Source organism: Loxodonta africana, chromosome 23, assembly GCF_030014295.1.
Source record: "Loxodonta africana isolate mLoxAfr1 chromosome 23, mLoxAfr1.hap2, whole genome shotgun sequence".
NCBI lineage: Eukaryota > Metazoa > Chordata > Mammalia > Proboscidea > Elephantidae > Loxodonta > Loxodonta africana.
This window is the reverse complement of record NC_087364.1, coordinates 18,564,916-18,587,658: the sequence shown is the minus strand read 5'-3', so window position 1 is coordinate 18,587,658 and position 22,743 is coordinate 18,564,916. Positions and strand designations below refer to the sequence as shown.

At 42.1% G+C, this 22,743-nt stretch overlaps 1 protein-coding gene across 1 annotated transcript in view; it reads left to right on the top strand.

Annotated features, from left to right (window-relative positions):
• MTUS2 (microtubule associated scaffold protein 2) overlaps positions 1-22,743 on the top strand; it is a 711,801-nt gene that overhangs the window by 1,249 nt on the left and 687,809 nt on the right. The window contains exon 2 of the mRNA XM_003413957.4: positions 17,327-17,461. The gene's annotated coding sequence lies outside the window, so the exon portion shown is untranslated. The remainder of the gene's footprint in view (positions 1-17,326; positions 17,462-22,743) is intronic.

Below are 22,743 nucleotides of genomic sequence, written 5' to 3'. Positions count from 1 at the left end.
ACCACAACCCCCCCAAAACCAAGCCCATTGCTGTTGAGTTGATTCCAACTCATAGCAGGGCTCCTTAAATAATTCAATGAAAAAAACCAAAAGCCAGACCCGTTGCCTTTGAGTTGATTCGGACTCATAGTGACCCTATAGGTCAGAGTATTGTGCATCTTTAAATCATCAAAGTTAAAAGAAAAATACAAACAACTACAAAAACTTAGAGTGAGGCTAATGATGTGGTTGGTGCCTTCTTAAATGCGGCACACTTGCACAGTACACAACCTGAGCAACTATCAGGCTGGCCTGCCTTGTGGAGACTCACAGGACAGACTCTTAGGAAGAGAGGCTTTTTTATTGGGTTCTGTTCATAGGTGACAGGATAAGAGGGAGAGTTTGTGGTGTAGCTATGATTGGAAACGGGTGGTGCGAGTACAGGAATAGTAGCTTCTGTAGGCTCTGTGGCAAGAGGGGTAGTCTGAGCTTTCTAGGGGTACAATTAGGAGGAAAAAATTCCAGACTCTATTTTATTTTATTTTTTTGCAGACTGTATTTTAAACCAAGTTTATGACTGAGTCCCTGCAATTTAGTGATGGTAGTATGTATTTTCAGATCCTTGACACTTCAGTAAAGTAGGCTTCATTCTATAAATCACAACTTGTGTGATGTTCTTGTTGTTCTCAAAGACTGTTTAAACTTGATTTTTTTTCCCCCAGTAAAAGATTAGCTTTCAAAGTGTTACGTGTGTTTGTGATGGATGGCTGTTTCCTACTTAGGTGTTTTTTGTAATTAATCTTCTGATGAGACAAAAAGCTTATGTGTTGATGTTAATGTGTTTGGTAGCTGTTGGCTGGTCGATACAGGATAAGAGGAATGCAGCGGCATTTTGGGAACAGAGCGGAGAGGGCAGAATGGTTAGATGACTGACTGATGACAAAGAACACAGTTTGGGGAAAAGATCTTAATGCAGTGAAGATAAGGTGGTGGTAGATGTGGTAGCTGGAGTCGTGGGTGGAGGTGGGGTAGTTATTGGGGGATGATCAGGGTGGCTGTGGCGGGGGTGGCCGTGGGGAGGGCAGCTGGGGGGCTGAGTGGGGGCGGCAGTGGCAGCCAGTGCTGATGACTCCTATGAAAGAAGGAAATGAGAGAAGGAAAAGGTTCCAGGCCACAGACACAAAATACATGGCCTGAGAAAAGGATTTGGTTCTTTGGGTGCTGAGAACAGAATTGATCAGAGGGAAATTTAAGGTGCCTTTTGTATGTTTTTTTTTTTTTTTTTTTAATATGTGAGCCCTGGTGGTGCAGTGGTTAAGAACTTGGCTGCTAACCAAAAGGTTGGCTGTTTGAATCTACCAGGTGCTCCTTGGAAACCCTATGGGGCAGTTCTGCTCTGTCCTGTAGGGTCACTATAAGTTGGAATTGACTCGACAGCAGCAGCTTTGGCTTTTGGTTTTTATTTGTGGTGAGCAGTTGGCTGCTGATTCAAAGGTTCAAATCCACCCAGAGGCACCTTGGAAAAAAGGCATGGCAGTCTATTTCCCAAAAAATCAGCTGCTGAAAACCAGATGGAAATCTTTCCATCTTAAACCAAACACATCCCCTGAAGTCTTGTTAAAACCAAACGGTAATTTAGCTTAACTGGTAAAGAATGTCTGCTTTGGGTATTATGCTCTTTTAAGAACTGTCTATATGAGATCGGATTGACAACAGCAACTCAAAAGATTAGATAGGAATCTTGGGGGCAGTGAGCTTATGTTAATGAGGGAGGAACGACTCAGAAAAGGAGGTAAGAATGGTTGCATAGCTTGAAGAAGAAACTGTTGAATTGGTGTATGTTCTGCTGTGTATATTCTCAACAACGAAATCAAATATAAAAAGAAAACCCTACGGAGCTCGGTTCTGCCCTAATATACAAGGGCTTGCCATGAATTGGAGTCGACCTATGGCAACTGGTTATGGGTTTTTTGTTTTTTGTGGAACTCTAAGCTAGCTTTCTTACTGTATCATTTTTCCAGCCCCTTCCTCCCCCGAACAATAAATACTGCCCTGACCTTAAGACTAGCAATGAGGAGACCTCAGAGAGTAGCCAAAATTCCAGTGCACACTGATACTGATTTCCCATACACCTTATCATGGCCCACACTTTTTCTTGTCCTCCCCTGTCCTCCTCCTTTGTTGTTGGGTGCCCATGGAGTTCATTTCGATGCATAGTGACCCCACGTGACAAAGTAGAACTGCCACACATGGGTTTCCAAGACTATAATCTTTACAGAAGCAGATTGCTACATCTTCTCCCACAGAGTGGCTAGTGGATTAGAACCTCCAAGCTTTCGGTTAGCAGCCGAATGCCTAACCACTGTGCCACCAGGGCCCCTTCCCTCTCCTAGTTCTTTTCATTCTCTTCCTTCTCTTCCTCTTCCTCCTTATTCCCTTCCTCCTCACCCTCCTCCTCCCCACCCCCTCTATCATTAGGGGTACCAGCTGCGGTGGGTTGACACTCGGAATACAGACTCACAATAACGCGATCAATTGTAAGAACTGTTTACGTGATGATTTAGGGGAAAAGGCCCTGAGTGTTATTTACACGAGACACCCTCTACTTGACCCCGCCAGGCACACGGTGTCATTATGTATTGAAGAAAAAAAAAAAAAAACGTGGATTTTTTTTTTAAACGAGTGGAGGGAGTGAAGGAAAAGGGGTCACAAGGAAGGCTTATCTCAATCACCCCGCTCCCCAGGGTAATTCATGGCTTAGCTGTGTTACCATGTTTGTGGGTATCATGACCGATTTTTTTCTTTGCCTTTGAGATGCTGAGGGAAGAATGGAGATGGAAAGAAAGCTTGAATCTTATGTTTGGCACCTGTGATATTGAGCTAGTAATTGCGTGCTCCATTTTTCCTTACCTTTCAGCAGAGAGAGAATATTTACCGTTGGAAACTGCCGAGGGAGTATTTGTGAAAACAGCAGTTTAATAGGTGTTAAAATAGAACAGAATGATAGGCTTCGCAGACATCAGCCCTTCTGCCTGTCATTCATCTTCGGAATTTTTGTATTTTATCACTGTATGGTCCAAATAATTGTCCCAGCTCTTTTATTTTTAAATATTTTTTAAATGACCTTTTTTTAAAGAGTAGTTTTAAGTTTACAAATTGTGCATAAAATACACAGTTCCCATATACCCACCCTCCCTATACATAACCCAGTGCTGTTAAGTTGATTCCGACTCACGGAGACCCTATAGGAGACAGCAGAACTGCCCTACGGACTTTCCAAGGAGTGCCTGGTGGATTCGAACTGCTGATCTTTTGGTTAGCAGCCATAACACTTAACCACTACGCCACTAGGGTTTCCCCTATACATAAAAAAAAAAAAAAAAAAAAAAAACATATAGGGGGAAAAAAAAAGTTGCTGTAGAATCGGTTCTGACTCACGGCAACCCCTTATGTGTCAGAGTAGAACTATGCTCCATAGGATTTTCTTTTCTTTTTAATTTTTAAATTTTTTGGGTGAAGATACACACAAGAAGACACACCCATTCAACAATTTTTACGTGTGTGGTTCGTTGACAGTGATTAAATACTTTCTGTTGTGTCACCAGTCTGTCGCTGCCTGTATTGTTTTACCACCGTTGACTTGGACTCCCTGCCTCTTAAAATTCTCATCTGTGGTTTACAGTTACTCTTGTCCATTGAATCTCACGTAGACAGTTTTTTAAAGTAATATTTTATTGTGTTTAAGGTGAAAGTTTACACAGCAAATTAGGTTTCCATTTAACAATTTCTACACAGATTATTCAGTGATTTTTTTACGTTTTTCACAATGAGTCACCATTCTCATTCATTCTGTTCTGGTTGTACCGTTTCCAGTACTCTAGTTTCCCTGCCCCCTTACCCTCTCATCTTTCTTTTAAAATAATTGTTGACCATTTGGTGCCCTGTAGATGATTTTTTAAAGGAGCTCATTTCTCATAGGTGATACCCTTTATTGTATGAGCCAGTCTGTTATTTAGCTAAAAGGTGACCTCAGGGAGGTAGTTTTGGTTTGAGGCTTATGGAGTATCTCAGGGTGATAGTTCCAGGGGGTCTTCTAGTCTCAACTGGTCCAGTAAGTCTGACTTTTTTGAGAATTTGAAGTTCTGTTTCACCTTTTTCTCCCATTCTATCAGGATCCATCTATTGTGGCCCTGATTAGAATTGTTGGTAGTGGTAGCCGGGTACCATCTAGTTCTTCTGGTCTCAGAGTAGATGAGGCTGTGGTTCGTGTAAACTATTAGTCCTGTGGACTACTTTCTTCACTGAGTCTCCAGTTTCCTTCTTTCTTTTCTTTTCTGGATTGACTAAAGACCAATAATTGTTGTCCCATTATTTTAAATAAGTTATCCTTTAGGATGATAATGTAAAGATGTGTATACTCTGCAGCAAGAGAGATTTAGACCTAAAGAACTATGTTCCATAGGGTTTCCAATGGCTGATCTTCTGGAAATAGATTGCCAGGCCTTTCTTTTGGGATGCTGCTAACCTTTCTGTTAGCCGCCGAGCGCTTAACTGTCTGCACCACCCAATGCATGTATAATCAGGCTCCTTACACATGCTTAGCAAAGTGACTTTATAATGTTTAAATGCTAATAATATCACCGTATATTGAGTGGTGCCTTGCTTCAGTGTTGTGCAGAGCCCCAGACATTCATGCCTCATTTGATCCTTACGACCACCCTATGAGGTAGGTACTATTATTGCCCTTGTTTTACAGCTTAGCAACGATTTGCACTCGACTGCTGATAGGTTGGCAGTTTGAGCTCACTCAGCAGTGTCATGGAAGAAAGGCCTGGCGATCTCTTATGTAAAGGTTCCAAACCAATTCCATTGTGGTTGAGTTGATTCTGACTCGTAGCGACAGGCAGGGGTGGATTAACCAGTAAGCAAGGTATGCACGGGCTTACAGTAAGCAAGGTATGCACCTGTGAAATTGGGCACTACAGATAAATAAGTGGACACAAGTAAGCCCACGTGTACCTATATGGTGAAAAACAGGCGACACTGTATACTACAGGTTAGTAAGTAAACATAAGTAAGCCTATGTGTGCCTTGCTTGTTGGGTAATCTGACTTTGCGTGGGGTTCCAAGGCTGTCACCTTTATGGAAACAGACTGTCACATCTTTCTTCTGTGGAGCCGCTGGTAGATTTGAACCTCTGACCTTTAGGTTAGCAGCAGAGTGCTTAACCACTACACAGCCAGGGTTACAGCCAAGAAAACTCTATGGAGCAGTTCTACTTTTTAACGCATGGAGTTGCCATGACTTGTAATCAACTCAGTGGCACTGGGTTTGGTTTTTTGGTTTAAGTGGTGAAGGGTGGAGCTGAGACTGGACCCAGCCATGCACCTAACCACTATGGTTTCCTGCCTCCTTGGAAACTGGACTAGATCCACTCTTAAAAGTTCTTTTGATTTCTCTAATTCTATGCATTTGAGACAACCCTGCCCATTAATGTGAAGCCTGATAGCTTCATAGCCTGAATTTCTCTATGTGTGTTTTTTTGTTTATGTGTTTGAGACTAGCCTGCTCCATAACATGAAGCTTGATAGCTTCATAGCCAAAGCCCATAATTCTGTCATTAGAGAGCACCAGCTGAACAAGGCCAGAGGAATGGCAGAAATAAATTTGCACCCTATAATGAGATGTTAGGGAATTGTCGCTTACAGTTTGTTTCCTAGACCTTAGAAATTTTTAAAGGCTATGTGGTTTTTTTTTCCCCCACCAAAGAAGGTCCTGTGATTCTGAATTAGCTAAATGTCAAATAGGACTGAAGTATCCTCTGATTTGAAGTACGTGGAGAAACTCAGCAGCGTGTATATCTTATTTTCTGCCTTGAAATGATCCTCAGGAGTAGATTAGAAGCACCCGGGTCTCAGAGCACATCATTCCAGGGAGGGCAAGGCTAATCTTTTTCCTATTCCATCTGCTCCTTCGCGAAAACACAGGCGAGGAAAAGACCAAACACACGCCAGTATTGAAATCGCTAAATCGGGAGCCCAGAACTGTAGGAAATTGGTTGTTGGGAGTTGGGGGAGGCAGTTTCTGTAAATGCCACACGGGCAGTTCTATTCGGATGATAGAAACCACATACGTTTCTTTGTTGTCAGTTTTTAAATGGTACATGAGGCTGTGCACCATTTCCCATGGCCTGCTGTCTCACACATACTGCTATCCAGCTGCTCAAGCTAGGGATTAAACCTGTGGTCTGTTTGACGAGAGGCCAGATTTTTATTAAACTAGGTCATCAGGGCATAGGCACAGAGGCCTGGGTCACCCTGGCACCGTGTCATTGCTGGTAATTAAATGGCCAAGCACGCCAGTGGGCCAGTGCAGTGACTTCACCCCTGCTCCAAGAAGCAGCTAGCAGGAAACTGTGTGATATTTGAATACTCGTCCAGTTAATGATGAATTACCACGGGAATGCTGGAAAAGGTCCTGAGATGCTCACATTATGTCAAATGAGTTCATCGGATTTAAAACCATCACAGAAATTACAGAAGAATTCAACATGAATGGGTTATTATTATTTCAGCGGCTTGTGAGTTATTGCTTCAGCTGGCACATTTTTAATACAGTGTGGATTTTTTCCCCGCTCTCCTTTTTGAAATGCGGAGAACCTGAGCTGTCATCAGCCGCTTGGCAGTGCTTTCCTGGGGTAGGAACTTGAGACATTGTCTAGGGAGATCAGTTGGAGATCTTTTGGAATTTTCTTCCTTTGAACGTTTAGTTTGGTTCTGTCCAAAGAAGTTGTTGTAGTGTGCCATCAAGTCGATTCCGACTCATAGCGACCCCATGTGACTGAGCAGAACCACCCCATAGGGTTTTCTAGACTGTAATCTTTACAGGAGCAGATTGCTAGGTCTTTCTGCCCCGGAGTCACTGGATGGGTTCGAACCAACAACTTTTTGATTAGCGGCCAAGCGGTAAACCACTGCACCACCAGGGCTCCTTCTGTCTAAAGATAGGAGAGTGAATTAAATGGCTTTTTAAGATCTGCTTTTGACTGAAGAGGATCTTATATTTAATTCTTCATTATATACCTGTAGTTGTTATTCATTGTACTTAGTGTCCTGATTTTAAAAAATGCTGTTTTTTGTTTTTGTTTAATTTGGCTACTTAGATGGGGTACTCCTCTTTGATATCAAGACTGGAAGGTTGTGTGAGTATGTGTGTCTGTGCATACACATTTAATTTGATACTCAGAATACAGAATCACAATGTTGTTGAGTGCTGTTGAGTTGATTCTAACTCTTAGGGACCCCTTGTGACAGAGTAGAACTGCCCCATAAGGTTCTTAGGCTGTAATCTTTATGGGAGCAGATCACCAGGCTGTTCTCGTATGGAGCCACTAGGTAGGTTGACACTGCTGACCTTTGGTTAGCAGCCGAGTGTTTAACCGTTGTGCCGTGAGAGCTCACAGAGTCACATTAGTATGGTCAATTATGGAAAGATGTACAAAATTTAGGGGAGTTCTGGACCAGATGGCTTCACTGAGGAATTCTACCAAATATTTAGAGAAGAATTGGCACCAATACTGTTTAAACTCTTCCAGAAGACAGAGAAGGAAGGAATACTCCCTATTCCTCCTGTGAAGCAAACATAATCCTGATACCCAAATCAAAGACACCACAAAAAAAAAAAAAAAGAAAACTACAGGCCAATATCTCTTATGGATATAGATGCAAAAATCTTCAACAAAATACTAGCAAACAGAATTTAACAGCATATTAAAAGGGTCATACACCCATGACCAAGTGGGGTTTATTCCAGGAATGTAAAGGTGGTTCAACATTAGCAAATCAATCAACGTAACACATCAGTAGAACAAAGAAAAAAAAAAAAACCCACATGATCATCTCTATGGATGCAGAAAAAGTATTTGATAAAACCTAACACCTTTCTTGATGGAAATCTTATAGAAGATTGAAATAGAATGGAAATTCTTCAGTATGATTCTGAGTATATGCGAAAAGCCAAAAGCTAACATTATACTTAATGAATAAATACTGAGAGCTTTCTGCTTGTAATCAGAACTAGACAAGGGTGCCTGCTCTTACCACTTCCATTCAATGTTATATTAGAAGTCCTAGCCAGATCAATATGACAAGAAAAAGAAATAAAAGATATCCAGATTGGAAAAGAAGAAGTAAATATATTTTTATTTGTGGATGAGATGATCCTATATATAGAAAATCCCGAAGAGTCCACAAGAAAACTTCTAGTACTAATAGAGAAATTTAGCAGAGTTTCAGGGTAAAAGGTCAACAAACAAAAATCAGTTGGGTTTCTATACACCAGCAATGAGAAATCTGAAAGGGAAATTAGGGGAAAATTCTATGTACAATGGCATCTAAGGGAATAAAATACCTAGGAATAAATCTAACCAGGGATGTGAAGGACTTATACAATGAAAACTGTAAAACACTGCTGAAAGAGATTAACCAAAAACCAAACCAAACCCACTGCTGTCAAGTCGATTCCGACTCATAGCGACCCTATAGGACAGAGTTGGACTGCCCCACAGAGTTTCCAAGGAGTGCCTGGTGGATTTGAACTGCTGATCTCTTGGTTAGCAGATGTAGCACTTAACCACTATGCCACCAGGGTTTCTAAAAGAGATTAAAGAAGACATAAATACATGGAAAGATGTTCCATATTCATGGAGTGGCAGACTTAATATTGTTAAGATGTTAGTACTACCCAAAGCGATCTATAGATTCAACACAGTCATGATAAAAATTCCAACAGCCTTCTATACAGAAATAGAAAAATTAGTCCTCAACTTTATAGGGAATGGCAAGAAGCCATGAATAGCTAAAGTGATGTTGAAAGAGAAGAACAAAGAAGGAGGACTTGCACTTCCTGATTTAAAAACGTGCTATATAGCTTTTAGTAATCAAAACAGCCTGATACTGGTATAACGATAGACACATAGCCCAGTGGAGTAGAATTGGCAGTCCAGAAATAAACCCACACATCTACGGTAACCGATTTTTGACAAAGGCTCTAAGTCCATTCGGTGGTGCAAGAAGAGTCTCTTCAATATATGGTGCTGGGAAAATTAGATTTCCAGCTGCAGAAAAATGAAGCAGGATCCATGCCTCACACCATACACAAAAAGAAATTCAAAATGAGTTAAGGACCTAAATGTGCAAATTGAACCATAAAATTCCTAGAAGAACAAGCAGGGGCAACGCTGTCGGCCTAGCTTTCAACAATGGATTATCTGATCTAATAACAAAAGCAGAAACAGCAAATGCCAAAATAAATAAATGGGACCTCATAAAAATTAAAAAGTTTTGTTCATCAAAAGACTTTACCGAAAAAGCAAAAAGACAAGCTAGTGACTGGGAGAAGATCTTCGGAAACCATAAATCTGACAAGAATTTAATTACCAAAATACATATAAAACTTGACAACAAAAAGACAAATATCCCAATCATAAAATGAACAAAGGACTTGAATAGACATTTCACCAAAGAGGGTATTCAAATGGCCACCAAACACAGAAAAAGATGCTCAGGGCCATTAGCTATCAGAGAGCTGTAAATCAAACCACAATAAGATACCATTTCATTCCCACTATAGGGTTGCTATAAGTCGGAATCAACTCAATGGCAATGGATTTGGTTTTTTTTTTTTTTTTAGGATGGCTAAGATTAAAACAAACAAACAAACAGCTGTTGGTGAGGATGTGGAGAAATTGGAACCCTTATCAACTGCTGGTGGAAATGCAAAATGGTACAGCCATTGTGGAAAGTAGTATGGTGATGTCTCAAAGAGCTAAAAATAGATCTAGCTCAATTGGCATAACATAGTTTTTAAAGAAAATGTTCTATATCCTACTTTAGTGAGTAGCATCTGAAGTCTTGAAAGCTTGTGAGCAGCCATCTAAGACACTCTACTGGTCCCACCCCATCTGGAGCAAGGGAGAATGAAGAAAACCAAAGACATAAGGGAAGGATTAATCCAAAGGACTAATAGACCACAACTACCACAGCCGCCACCAGACTGAGTCCAGCACAACTGATGGTCCAGCACAACCACAGCACCACTGCCTGCTCTAACAGGGGTCACAAAAGAGGGTCCTGGACAGAGCTGGAGAAAAATGTAGAATAAAATTCAAACTCACACACACACACACACACACACACACACACACACACAAAGAAAAAAAAAAACAACACCAGACTTACTGGTCTGACAGAGACGGGAGAAACCCCGAGAGTGTGGCCCCTGGACATCCTTTTAACTCAGTACCGAGGTCACTGCTGGGGTTCACCCTTCATCCAAAGATTAAACAGGCCTATAAAACAAACAATACATGTATATAAGAGTAAATGGGCATACCAGCCCAGGGGCAAGGACAAGAAGGCAGGAGGGGCCAGGAAAGCTGCATGAATGGAAATGGGGAGCCTAAAGTCAAGAAGGGAAGAGTGTTGACACGTCATGGGCTTGGCAACCAATGTCACAAAACAATATGTGTATTGTTTGATGACAAGAACCTAATTTGCTCTGTTAACCTTCATCTAAAGTGCACACACACACACACACACACACACACAAACTAAAAATAGAACTACCATATAGCCCAGTGATTCCGTTTCTAGGTATATACCCAAAAGACTTGAAAGCAGAAACTCAGAAAGAAACTTGTACACCAGTGTTCACTGCAACACTATTCGCAATAGCCAAAAGGTGGAAAAAACCTAAATGCCCATCAACAGATGAATGGATAAACAAAATATGGAACATACATATGTCATGGATTGAGTTGTGTCCCGCCAAAATATCTGTCAGCTTGGCTAGGTCATGATTCCCAGTGTTGTGTGATTGTCTACCATGTTATCATCTGATGTGATTTCTCTGTGTTGTAAATCCTGTCACTATGATGTAGTAAGATGGATTAACGTGAGTTATATTGATGAGATCAACAAGATTAGGTAGTGTCTTAAGTCAGTCTCTTTTGAGATATAAAAGGGAGAAGCGAGCAGAGAGACATGGGAACCTCATACTACCAAGAAAGCAGTGCTGGGAGCAGAGCGCTTCCTTTGGATCTGAAGTTCCTGTGCTGAGATGCTTCCAGACCAAGGGAAGACTGATGACAAGGGCCTTCTTCCGGCACCAACAGAGAGAGAAAGCCTTCCCCTTTAGCTGGTGTCCTGAATTTGGACTTTTAGCCTACTGGACTGTGAAAGAATAAATTTCTTTTTTGTTAAAGCCATCCACGTGTGGTGTTTCCATTATAGCAGCACGAGATGGCTAGGACAACATGCAATGGAATACTATTCAGCCAATAGGAGAAAAGAAGTCTCGATACATGCTACAGTACGGATGGAGCTTGAAGACATTACGCTGAGCTAAATAAAGTCAGTCACAAAAGGACAAATGTTGTATGTCCTCATGTACAATGACAAGAAAAGGCAAAGTTTATTAGTGGTTACCAGGGGTGGGGGGGGGAAGGAGGGGCTAATAGTGATGGAAAAATTTCGTTGATCAAGGATAGGGTTGCACAGCCGATTATTGTAATTGTTGTTAATAAGTTGTACACCTGTAAAAAGTTGTAAAGAGTTGGCAAAAGTTGTGTGATAGATACATTTACAACAGCAACACAAAAAAAGAGTAGCTGCTGAGGCTCCTTATATGTACAACCAAATACCTCGTGGGATTTGGTTCCTTGGTTTGGAGGCATCCCAGTTAATTGGCCTAATAACATGTTTAATGCTTCTTTTCTACCTTCTAGTTCATCGGGTAGTCCCTAAGGTCTTAAAAGCTTGTAAGCGGTCGTCTAAAGCACAATGATTGGTCTCTGTTCACCTGAAACAACAGAAGAGGGAGAGTTAGAAACAGGAGGAGGATAAGGAATATGTGGTTGATTGCTTCCATAAACAACTGCCTCTTTTGCCGTGAGACCAGAAGAACTACATGGTCCCCAGCTACCATTACTGAATATCTTGATCAAAGATTCCCTAGAAGAACCCTGATCAAAATGAGGAAAATGCAAATCAGAATTTGAAATTATCATGGACTGTAGACTTTATGGAGTCATGGAGGGTAGATGAACTCCTGCAACTATTGCCCTGAGATAATCTTTAAGCCTTAAACCAAAAATATCCCCCGAAGTCATCTGAAAACTCAACAGTAAAATTAGCTTAACTAGTAAAAAAAAGGTTTGCCTTGAGCATTATGCTCTTTTTAAGAACTATCTATAAGGAATCAAAGCATCAACAGCAACTCGAAAGATTAGATAGGAACCTTAGTGGGCAGGGAGGTTATGTTAATGGAGGAGGGACAACTCAGAAAAGGAGGGTGAGAATGGCACAACTTGAAGAATGTAATCAGTGTCACTAAATTGTGCCGGTAGAAACTGTTGAATTGGTGGGTGTATATTTTGCTGTGTATATTCTCAAAAACAACAATAAATTTAGAAATAAATAAAATTTAGAAAAAAAAAAAAGGAAAGATTTATGGGAAAAGGTCCTGAGTATTATTTACATGTGACGCCCTCTTGTGTTGCTTGTTGGCCCATGTGACTTGGGGAGCAGCCATGGCACATGGAAAGAAATGCCGGGGGAACTGCCAGGATTATCTAACTCACTCCTATGGGCCCAGCTTATCACTGGAATGTAAGCTCCACGAGGGCAGGGGTTTCCTCTGTTTATTCACTGCTGTGTTCTTGACCCTCCATCCATCTGTTGGTGTTGTACTATGGAGGCTTGTGTGTTGCTGTGATGCTGGGAGCTACGCCACTGGTATTTCAAATACCATCATGGTCACCCATGGTGGACAGGTTTCAGTGGAGTTTCTGGACTAAGACTAGGAAGAAGGACTTGGCCGTCTACTTCTGGAAAAAACTAGCCAGTGAAAACCTCATGAACAGCAGTGGAATGTTGACTGATACAGTGTTCGAAGATGAGCCCCCCAGGTTGGAAGGCGCTCAGAATACGACTGGGGAAGAGCTGCCTCCTCAGAGTAGAGTCGACCTTGAGAGGATGGCCAGGACCGAGCAGTGTTTCATTCTCTTGTACATATGGTTGCTATGAATTGGAACCAACTGACAGTACTTAGCAACGTTTTCATGGCACCTAGACAATTAGCTGCCAGGCACATATTAAAAAAAAAAAACCAAACTGGTTGTTACAGAGTCAGTTCCGACTCATGGCAACCCCACGTGTGTTAGAGTAGAACTGCGCTCCACAGGGCTTCAAGTGCTGACTTTTTGGAAGTAGATCACGAGGTCTTTCTTTCGTGGCACCTCTGGATAGACCTTCACCTCCAACCTTTTGGTCAGACAAGTGAGCACTCAACTGTTTGTGCCACGCAGGGACTCCTAGACACATACTGGGTGCTCAGTAAATGTCTGTAAAATGAATAACTGCTGTCTCTGTCAGGCAACCTTGAAGCTTGGGGCTCTGGGAAGTAGAATCCTTTTTCATTCATCTCAACTGATAGAAAACAGGGAGGTTTCATAGCCCTTTTCTCATTCCTTCAGCAGCACGGAAGCATTTTTGAGAGGTATAAGCAAGGCTTACTTCATTTAAGAAACTGAAAAGAAACAATTCTATATTCATGCTGTATAACTTAATAGAAACATTCCCTTTGCAGTAGAGGTCTGTCTTAGTTTCTCAGTGCTGCTATAACAGAAATACCACAAGTGGCTGGCTTTAACAAACAAATTTATTCTCTCACAATTTAGGAAGCTAGAAGTCCGAATTTAGGGCACCGGCTCTAGCGGAAGGCTTTCTTTCTTTTTGAGTTCTCTGTCTTTTCAGCTTCTGTTCCTGGGTTCCTTGGTGACCTTTATTTGGCGTGTTAACCTCCATTTGCGTTTGCTTACTTCTGCGCCTAATCTGTTCTTTTTACATCTCAAAAGTGATTGGTTTAAGATACATCCTATACTGACATGGTCTCATTAACATAAAGGAAACCTTGTATCCAAATAGGACAACAGCCATAGGTATAAACTCATTGCCACGGAGTTGATTCTGACTCATAAGAACCCTATAGGACAGAGTAGAACTGACCTATAGGGTTTCCAAGGCTGTAAATCTTTATGGAAGCAGACTGCCACATCTTTCTCCCATGGAGTGGCTGGTGGGTTTGAGCTGCCAACCTATCCCATCGCAGCTAGGTGCTTAATCACTGCGCCACCAGGGCTTTACAACACATCTTTTTGGGGAACACAATTTAATCCATAAGGTCGCTTATATGTTTGATTCTTCTTTGTTTTTTACAAAGGAATGCTTGTTACACTTACCATTCAGGATGAGATAGAACACGAGTCGTTAGCATGCTGTGAAGAAGGAAGACATGGCATTGGACACGCTCTGGCTTGTGTCTCGGCTCTGGCATTTTGCGGTGTGCGGCCTTATTTACATTCCAGTTTTCTTACCTTAAAAGGGGAAAGGTACCTTTCTGGTAGTTAAAGTTTAAATGAGATGACCATGAGACCCACCCTATGACAGGGTCTGGCACAAAGCAAATGTTTTTCTCTTCCAAACAAGGCTGTGTTTAAACATTTCCTTGAAGAAGTTGGTACGTCTACTCTTAAAAAAAAAAAAATACGCAGTTTTTCAGACGTTTCTTTTAGAACGTTGTTATTGTTTTTAGTTGCTGTCATGGCACAGTGGTACGAAATGTTACCCAGTCCTGCTCCGTCTTCGTGATGGTTGGTATGCCTGAGTCCATTGCTGCGGCCACCGTGTGTTTTGAGTGCCTTCCAAGCTAGGGGCTCATCTTCCAGACTATTGTGATCCATAGGGTTTTTATTGCCAATTTTCAGAAGTAGATTGCCAGGCCTTTCTTCTTAGTCTGTCTTAGTCTGGAAACTCTACTGGAACCTGTCCACCGTGAGTGACTCTGCCGGTATTTGAAGTACCAATGGCATAGCTTCCAACATCACAGACGCACACAAGTCATCATAGTACGACAAACTGACAGGTGGTGGTTTCTCAGAATAAAAATTAAAAAAAAAACCAAACCCGTTGCCATCGAGTGAATTCTGACTCACAGCAACCTCACGCGACAGAGTAGAGCTGCCCCATAGGGTTTCCAAGGCTGTAATCTTTACGGAAGCAGACTGCCACATTTTTCTTCTGCAGAGTGGCTGGCAGGTTCCAACTGCCAGCCTTTCGGTTAGCAGCCAAGCGCTTAACCACTGTACCACTGGGCTCCTTTTCCTCAGAACAGGTCATATTAAACAGAGTCCCTTAAGGGGATAGGGCTGCTAGAGTTATGATTTGGTACTGTGGAACTCGTTTAGACATTTACATCGCGACACTTATCTGAACTAGTTTGTTAATGAACCAGCATTCTTACATGTTGAAGTTGGTGTGGGAGCCATGGAGGAAGCCTTGGGAAGATGCAAACTGAGTGTTCGCAGTCTGCCGGTCCTGGGCAGCTTTCTCTGCAGAATTTAATTGAAAGAAGAGTATTCTCTCTAGTAACGAAAATGCCTGAAAGAAGGAGATTGGAAACACTTGGCTGATTATAAATTCTCTGATGCATTTTTGGCCTCAGTGGTTTCACATCACTCCCAATGTGCAGATACACTTCTGAGTCCATCCAGCCAAAAGCTGCGTGTGCCCTTTAAATATTTTCGTTCTGTTTTCTTCTTTTCTCCATGGAAGAAATTAAATTATCTGGGCAGGTTCATCTCCACAGACTGTTATAAATGTGCAAATAATATGCCACTTACGGCGGATTTTTAATAGACTGCTTGTCAGAAGAACTCAGGTTTCCTGCCACTTCACATAGAAGCCATTCTTAATGCACTCAGACAACAAAGCCATCTTCCATTTATTAAGAAAATGCCCACTTAACAAAACTAATGAATTTTAATAGGGAAAAGGTATTAGGACTCATGTTCCCTCTCAAAGGCAAATTAACAAGATTGCTATTCTGTGAATGTGCTAATTTGAATCTCACCTATAGTACTAAATTTGAATCTCACGTATAGTACTACTTCTCTCTTATTGTAACTGTTGTTGGGTGCCACTGAGTTGACTCATAGTGACCCTACAGGACAGAGCAGAACTGTAATCCTTATAGGAGCGGGTTGCCAGGTCTCTCTCCTGCAGAACAGTTGGGTGGATTTAGACTGCCATCCTTTTGGCTAGCATACTACAGGTATTTATTTTCATGTCGTATTTTTTTAAATTAAGCTCTTTCAAGGAGTCCCTGGGTGGTGTAAACAGTTAAGTCCGTTGTTGCGGCCACTGTGTATTTTGAGTGCCTTCCAACCCAGGGGCTCATCTTCCAGCACTATGTCAGACAATAACTCTGTTGTGATCCATTGGGTTGTCATTGGCTGATTTTTGGAAGTGGATTGCCGGGCCTTACATGTTATATGAAAGGTTGGTGGTTCAAACCCACTCAGAGGCACCTCAGAAGAAAGGCCTGGCTATCTGCTTCTGAAAGGTCACAGCCACGAAAACCCTATGGAGCACAGTTCTACTTTGCACACATGGGGTTGCCAAATTGACAGCAACTAGTTTGGTTTTTAAGCTTCTCCAGGGGTTCCTTGGTGATTAATGCTCTGAGCTGCCAACTGAAAGATGGGAGGTTCAAATCCACCTAGAAGCACCTTGTAACTAAGGCCTGGCAATCTACTTCCAAAAAATCAGTCCCTGAAAACCATGTGGAGCACCATTCTACTTTGACACACATGGGGCCACCATGTGTTGGAACTGACTCGATGGCAATCCGTGGTGGTCAGAGCCTCCTCAGGCCTGTGATGCATGCCTTGCTGACTCCTGATGTTATTTGGCAGGTGCCTTACATGTAACGGGCAAATGAATGAAGATTCTATGTCTGACCAAGGCACAGAGGCTGGATTCATTGTTTGCAGTTCTCATAGTTTAAGATGGGGATGAGGTAGAAAAGGGTCATGTCCTTGTTAGATCCTGGCTTAGCCATTGCACTAGACTGTATTTAGGATGAGGAGCCCTGGTGGCGTAGTGGTTAAGCGCTCAGCTGCTAACCGAAACGGTGGTTCGAACCTATCAGCTGCTCCATGGGAGAAAGATATGTCAGTCAGTTTCAGTAAAGATTATATCCTTGAAAACCCTTTGGGGCAGTTCTGTTCGGTCCTGTAGGGTCACTATGAGTTGAAATCAACTTGATGGCCGTGATTTTTTTTTTTTAGCATGTCTTTTAGGGTGATAGGAGAAGCCTGCTAGAAAATCACCTTTGTAAAATGGGAAGGTATTGAAATAGGGTGGGATGATTTGGAGTTTCTGCTAATAAAGAAGTCAATGCCACCTGAATTTTTTCAATGAGTCTTTTTTTTTTTAATTTATTTCAGTGAATGGAAAAAAACACATCAAGCAAACCACAATCAAAAAAAGAGCGGTGGTGAAAATATTAATCTCTGACAAAATAGACTTTAAAGCAAAATCCATCAGAAAGGATATGCAAGGACGCTGTATAATGATTAAAGGTCAGTACACCAGGAAGATATAACCATAATAAATATACACAACCCAATGACAAGGCTCCAAAATACATAAAGCAAACTCTGACAGCATTGGAAAGAGAAATAGCTCCACAATAGTAGTAGGAGACTTAAACACACCATTGTTGGTGAGGACGGAACATCCAGAAAGAAGCTCAGTAAAGACATGGAAGATCTAAATGCCACAATCAGCCAACTCACAGACATATACAGAACATCCAACAGTAGCCAAGTTTACTGTCTTTTCCAATGTACATAGAACATTCTCTAGAATAGACTACATACTCGGCCACAAAGCAAGCCTTAACAAAACTTATTTCAGTGAAGATAAACACAGTCATACACCATTTCTACAATTTCTGTATGTACGACTCAGTGACTTTGATTACATTCTTCAAGTTGTGCTACCATTTTCACCATCCTTCTTGGAATTGTTCCACCACCATTGGCTTAGACCTCCTGCCTCCTAAGGTTCTCATCAAATGTTTTGAGTTGCTGTTACCAATTTGATCTCACATAGATAAGTCTTTTTTTTTTTTTTTTTTATATACAGAAGGCATTTATTGTATATTGGTCTCCTACCCCCCAAAAATTAGCATAAATTTTCTTTAAATGACATTTGTCTCGAGTACCAATTGGTTGTATAAGTCTGAAGCTTTTCCTGGTTTGGGTGTTGAGAAAGTCTTAACCTCAGTATTTCCCATGCAGAGCGGAAGTCTGTCTTTCAGGTTTGTAAAGTGGCACTGAAATCAGATGATAAAGTCATCAGGTTGAATGCATCCCAATACATCTTGTAGAAGAAGCACTTTTCATCTTTCTTAGGGATCTTGCAGTTCATTTTCGTAATTAAATATGAAGTACATTGTAAATCCTGGAGGGCTGGCCCATATTTTCAGCGCTGACATTTTTTTTTGTCACACTGGTCTAAAAAAACTTTCTTTTCAAAGGTCAGGTCTCAAGCACACGTTGCCTGCGATTTTGCTAGTTTACCCCTTACACAGTTCCTTATATTTCTTGAGGGGCATTGGAAAAGCCTAGGGAACACACTTCTACTCTGATACATATGGGGTCACCATGAGTTGGAGTTGATGGCAACCGGATTCTTTTTTTTTTTTTTTAATTTTTATTATTGTGCTTTAGATGAAGATTTAGAGAGCAAATTAATTTCTCATTAAAGAGTTAATGCCCATATTGTTTAGTGGCATTGATTGCCAACCCTACCACGTGTCAATATGCTCCCCTTCTCGACCTTGGGTTCCTTGTTACCAGCTTTCCTGTCCCCTCCTGCCTCCTGGTGTGTCCATTTAGTATGGTTTTGTTTTATGGGCCTGTCTAACCTTTGGCTGAAGGGTGAGCCTCAGGAGTGACTTTCAGCACTGAAGATAATCCTTTAAAAGAGCACCGCATTCAAGGCAGACATACTTATTACCACTTGAATTTTTTAGTGTCACTTTGATTCTCCTTGTGGCATCTCATGCCAAGGAGAAGGAGGGGCTGAGGGTGGGATCTAGGTTTTTGCCTCCCAGTGGGAAGGAGCCAGGGGGCATAGGAGTTCTGCGTTGGGTGTGTGAATGAGAGGAAGAGGGAAAGGGGCTGGCTCAGAGGACATGGAAGGTGTCAAGAAAGGAGCTTGGTGGGCTCTCAGGCCTAGACTAGATTCTAGAGAGCACTGAAGGTAACATTTGAGACTTTCAAAGCTTCTTTTGATTTTGTAAGTCCCCCCCCCATGTCTTCTGTCATTGCTTTAAATAAGGAATTGATGAGTTGGGAGGGGGCTTTTGCAGGGTTCTTTCCCTGCTGACTCCAGATTCCTTAATCTGGAACTCTCTTGTTCGTGTCTTTCTGCGCTCCCACATCTGCCAGACCTACGTCTTGCTGGGGCGTTGCTCGGGGAAGCCAGGTGGTGGCCCTGAGGACTGGGGTACTTGTCAGTTCTACTTTCTAACACGGGCTGAGCCTGCAGCGTAGCTCCGTATCCGGGTGTCCATTCTCCACAAAGCTCGCCTGTAGGAGGAAGGCAGAATGTAGCGAGGCCTGTTCATGACGACAGAGACCAGCATTTACCCAGGCATTCTGCCTCTCCCAGGCTGAGCCCTTCATGCTTCTAATGAACACTCTGTAGCATTTGCCTAAGGACAACATCCAGATTCCTTAGAAGGAATATAGGGCCCTTCACACACTTCTTAAGAATTCCTGCTGGCACAATGGTTAAGCACTTGGCTGCTAACTAAAAGGTTGGTGGTTCAAATCCACCAGCGTCTCCATGGGAGAAAAATGCGGCAGTCTGCCTCTGTAAAGATTACAGCCAATAAAACTCTATGGGGCAGTTTTACTCTGTTCTACGGGGTCTCTATGAGTTGGAATTGACTCAACAGCAATGGGTTTTTTGTTACATTCACTGTGCTGGAACCTGAGAACATAAAATGGAATAAAATATAATTTCTGCTTTTCACAAATTCACAATCTAATGGGAAAGCCCAATACCTAAAAGAATGATTATAAAAAGAATGGTTTAAAGAATGTTAAAGGGAAGCCCAGAGGTGGAAGCGACAGCCCCCTCCCCTCCATCCTTCTTAAACCGCTCATTGCTAGCATGTTTGGGATCAGTCATTTTGGTTGTGATATGTGTGTGGTATTGGTTTTTTATATCTGTAGTATAGTACGAAAGGAGCCCGGTAGTGGAAGCAGGTAAGCACTCAGATGCTAACCAAGCAGTTGGTGGTTTGAACCCACCCAGCTGCTTTGTGGGAGAAAGACCTGGTGATCTGCTTCAGTAAAGATTATAGCCAAGAAAACCCTATGGGGCAGTTCTACCCAATGGCATCAAACAACAACAAAAGTATTACATGAATTGTATGAACTGTTGTTCAAAAACAACATTTTGTATTAAGTTACATTTATGTCACCTAGTGCAGTAGGAAAAGAGACTTATGCTTTGGAAATATCTTCAATAACAAGGGGCGTGATTGTGAAGTTTCAGAGAAAATTAAATTAGTCAGAGGAGTCTTCCCGTAAGCGTGCCTATTAACCACCAATTTACAGCATCCTGGTCCCCACCCCTCCATCCCTTTGCTGTCGATGTGAGAATCTTTTTGGCTTGAATGGTCTGTAGCTCAACTAGGGTAACTTTGCCCCTCTGCTCCCCCAGGGGAGAACATTTGGGAAAGTCATTTTTGGAGACATTTTTGGTTGTCACAATTGGGCTACTGGCATCTAGCGGGTAGAGGCCAAGCATGCTGCCAAACCTCCTGCAGCGCACAGGACAGCGCCCACAACAAAGAGTTTTCTGACCCCAAATGTCAGTAGTGCTGAGGTTGTGAAACTCCGATCTGGTTGAGTGTTACTCACATTCAGTAGAACTATGTATAAGATGCAGTGTCATGTATTGTGCCCATTGTTGTTGTTAGGTGCCATCAAGTCAATTTCAACTCATGGTAGCCCCATGTGACAGAGGAGAACTGCCCCGATGATTTCCTAGGCTGTAATCTTTTTTTTTTTTATGGGAGCAGATCGTCAGGTTTTATTCTCCCTTGGAGTGAGTGGCTGGTGGGTTCAAACTGCCAACCTTTCGGTTAGCAGCTGAATGCATAACCCTTGCGCCACCAGGGCTCCTGTTGTGCTGTAAGGATATACAAAAGATGATTCTGAACAAATGGGGGTCGGAGAGCTAGGTAGAAAGGTGGGATTTGGGGATGTTGGTAGTGATTTTTCACTGTTGGCCTGTTTTATTTTATTATGGCTTTTGCGGCAGGTCTTTTTTTTTTTTCAGGTCTTTAGGTGAAGGTTTATGGAGCAAATTAGTTTCTCGTTAAACAATTAATATGCATATTGTTTTGTGACATTGGTTTCCAACCCCACAATGCGTCAACATTCTCCCCTTCTCGACCTTGGGTTCCCCGTTATCTGCTTTTCTGTCCCCTTCTGCCTTCTTGTCCTTGCCTCTGGATCGGTATGCCTGTTTAATCTGGTTTTGTGTTATGGGCCTGTCTAATCTTTGGCTGAAGGATGAACCTCAGGAATGACTTCAGTACTGAGTTAAAAGGGTGTCCAGGGGCCGTTCTCTCAAGGTTTCTCCAGTCTCTGTCAGACCAGTAACCAAACCCAAACCCAAACCCAAACCCAAACCCATTGCTACAGAGTTGATTCTGACTCATAGTGACCCTGTAGGGTTTCCAAGGAGGGGCTACTGGATTTGAACTGCCAAACTTTTGGTTAGCAGTCATAGCTCTCAACCATGGCGTTCCCAGGGCTCTTTAGGCCAGTAGTCTGGTCTTTTTTGTGAGTTTGAATTTTGTTCTACATTTTTCTTCAGCTCTGTCCAGGACCCTCTTTTGTGACTCCTGTCAGAGCAGTCGGTGGTGGTGGTAGCCAGGAACCATCTAGTTGTGCTGGACTCAGTCTGGTGAAGGCTGTGTGCTGCAGGTCTTTTTATAACAAGCTTGTTTTTATTAATTGATCCTTAAGATACATTGTTTTATTTGGTCATTGTTTAGCATGTTTTGGAGGACGTTACTAATGTGTCCATAGTGTCTAGTACAGACCCTGTTACATACTGCACAATTAATATGTATTTGTTGGATGAATGTAGGAATGCATAAATACATATGTTCCTGGAGATGTTGCTGTTAGTTGCTATGAGTCGATTTCAACTCATGGTGACCCCATATGACAGAGTAGAACTGCCCCATACAGTTTTCTTGGCTATAACCTTTACAGGAACAGATTGCCAGGTCTTTCTCCCATGGAGCTGCTGGGTGGATTCGAACCACCAGCCTCTGGGTTGGCAGCTGAGTGCTTAACCATTGTGATGCCAGTGTTCCTTAAGTAGTGCTTTCTTTCTTTTCCAAATACTCCTCTTGTGCTTTCATAATTAACTAGATGGAAAATGTGCTGCTAGAATTTATGAAAGTCATTTCAAAGAGTCAAAGAGAGTGTTAGGTCAGTAGAAACAAGTTAGCTGGCTCTCCAAAAGGGAGAAGCTAGAAGGCCAAGGAACCTAAAGTCAGCTTGTGTGGAAGGCCTAACAGGCGAAAACATAGCAGAAGCTTACGGAAGTCCACTTGGTCTTAGCCACAGAGGAATATGCTTATTACAAGCAAACAGCCGTACCAAAAAGCCCACTCAACACAAATCAGTAATAGGAAAACAAGCAGGCATAATACAGAGTCCTTAAAACCAAACCAAACCAAATCCGTTGCTGTCAAGTCAATTCCGACTCATAGTGACCATATAGGACAGAGTAGAACTACCCCACAGAGTTTCCAAGG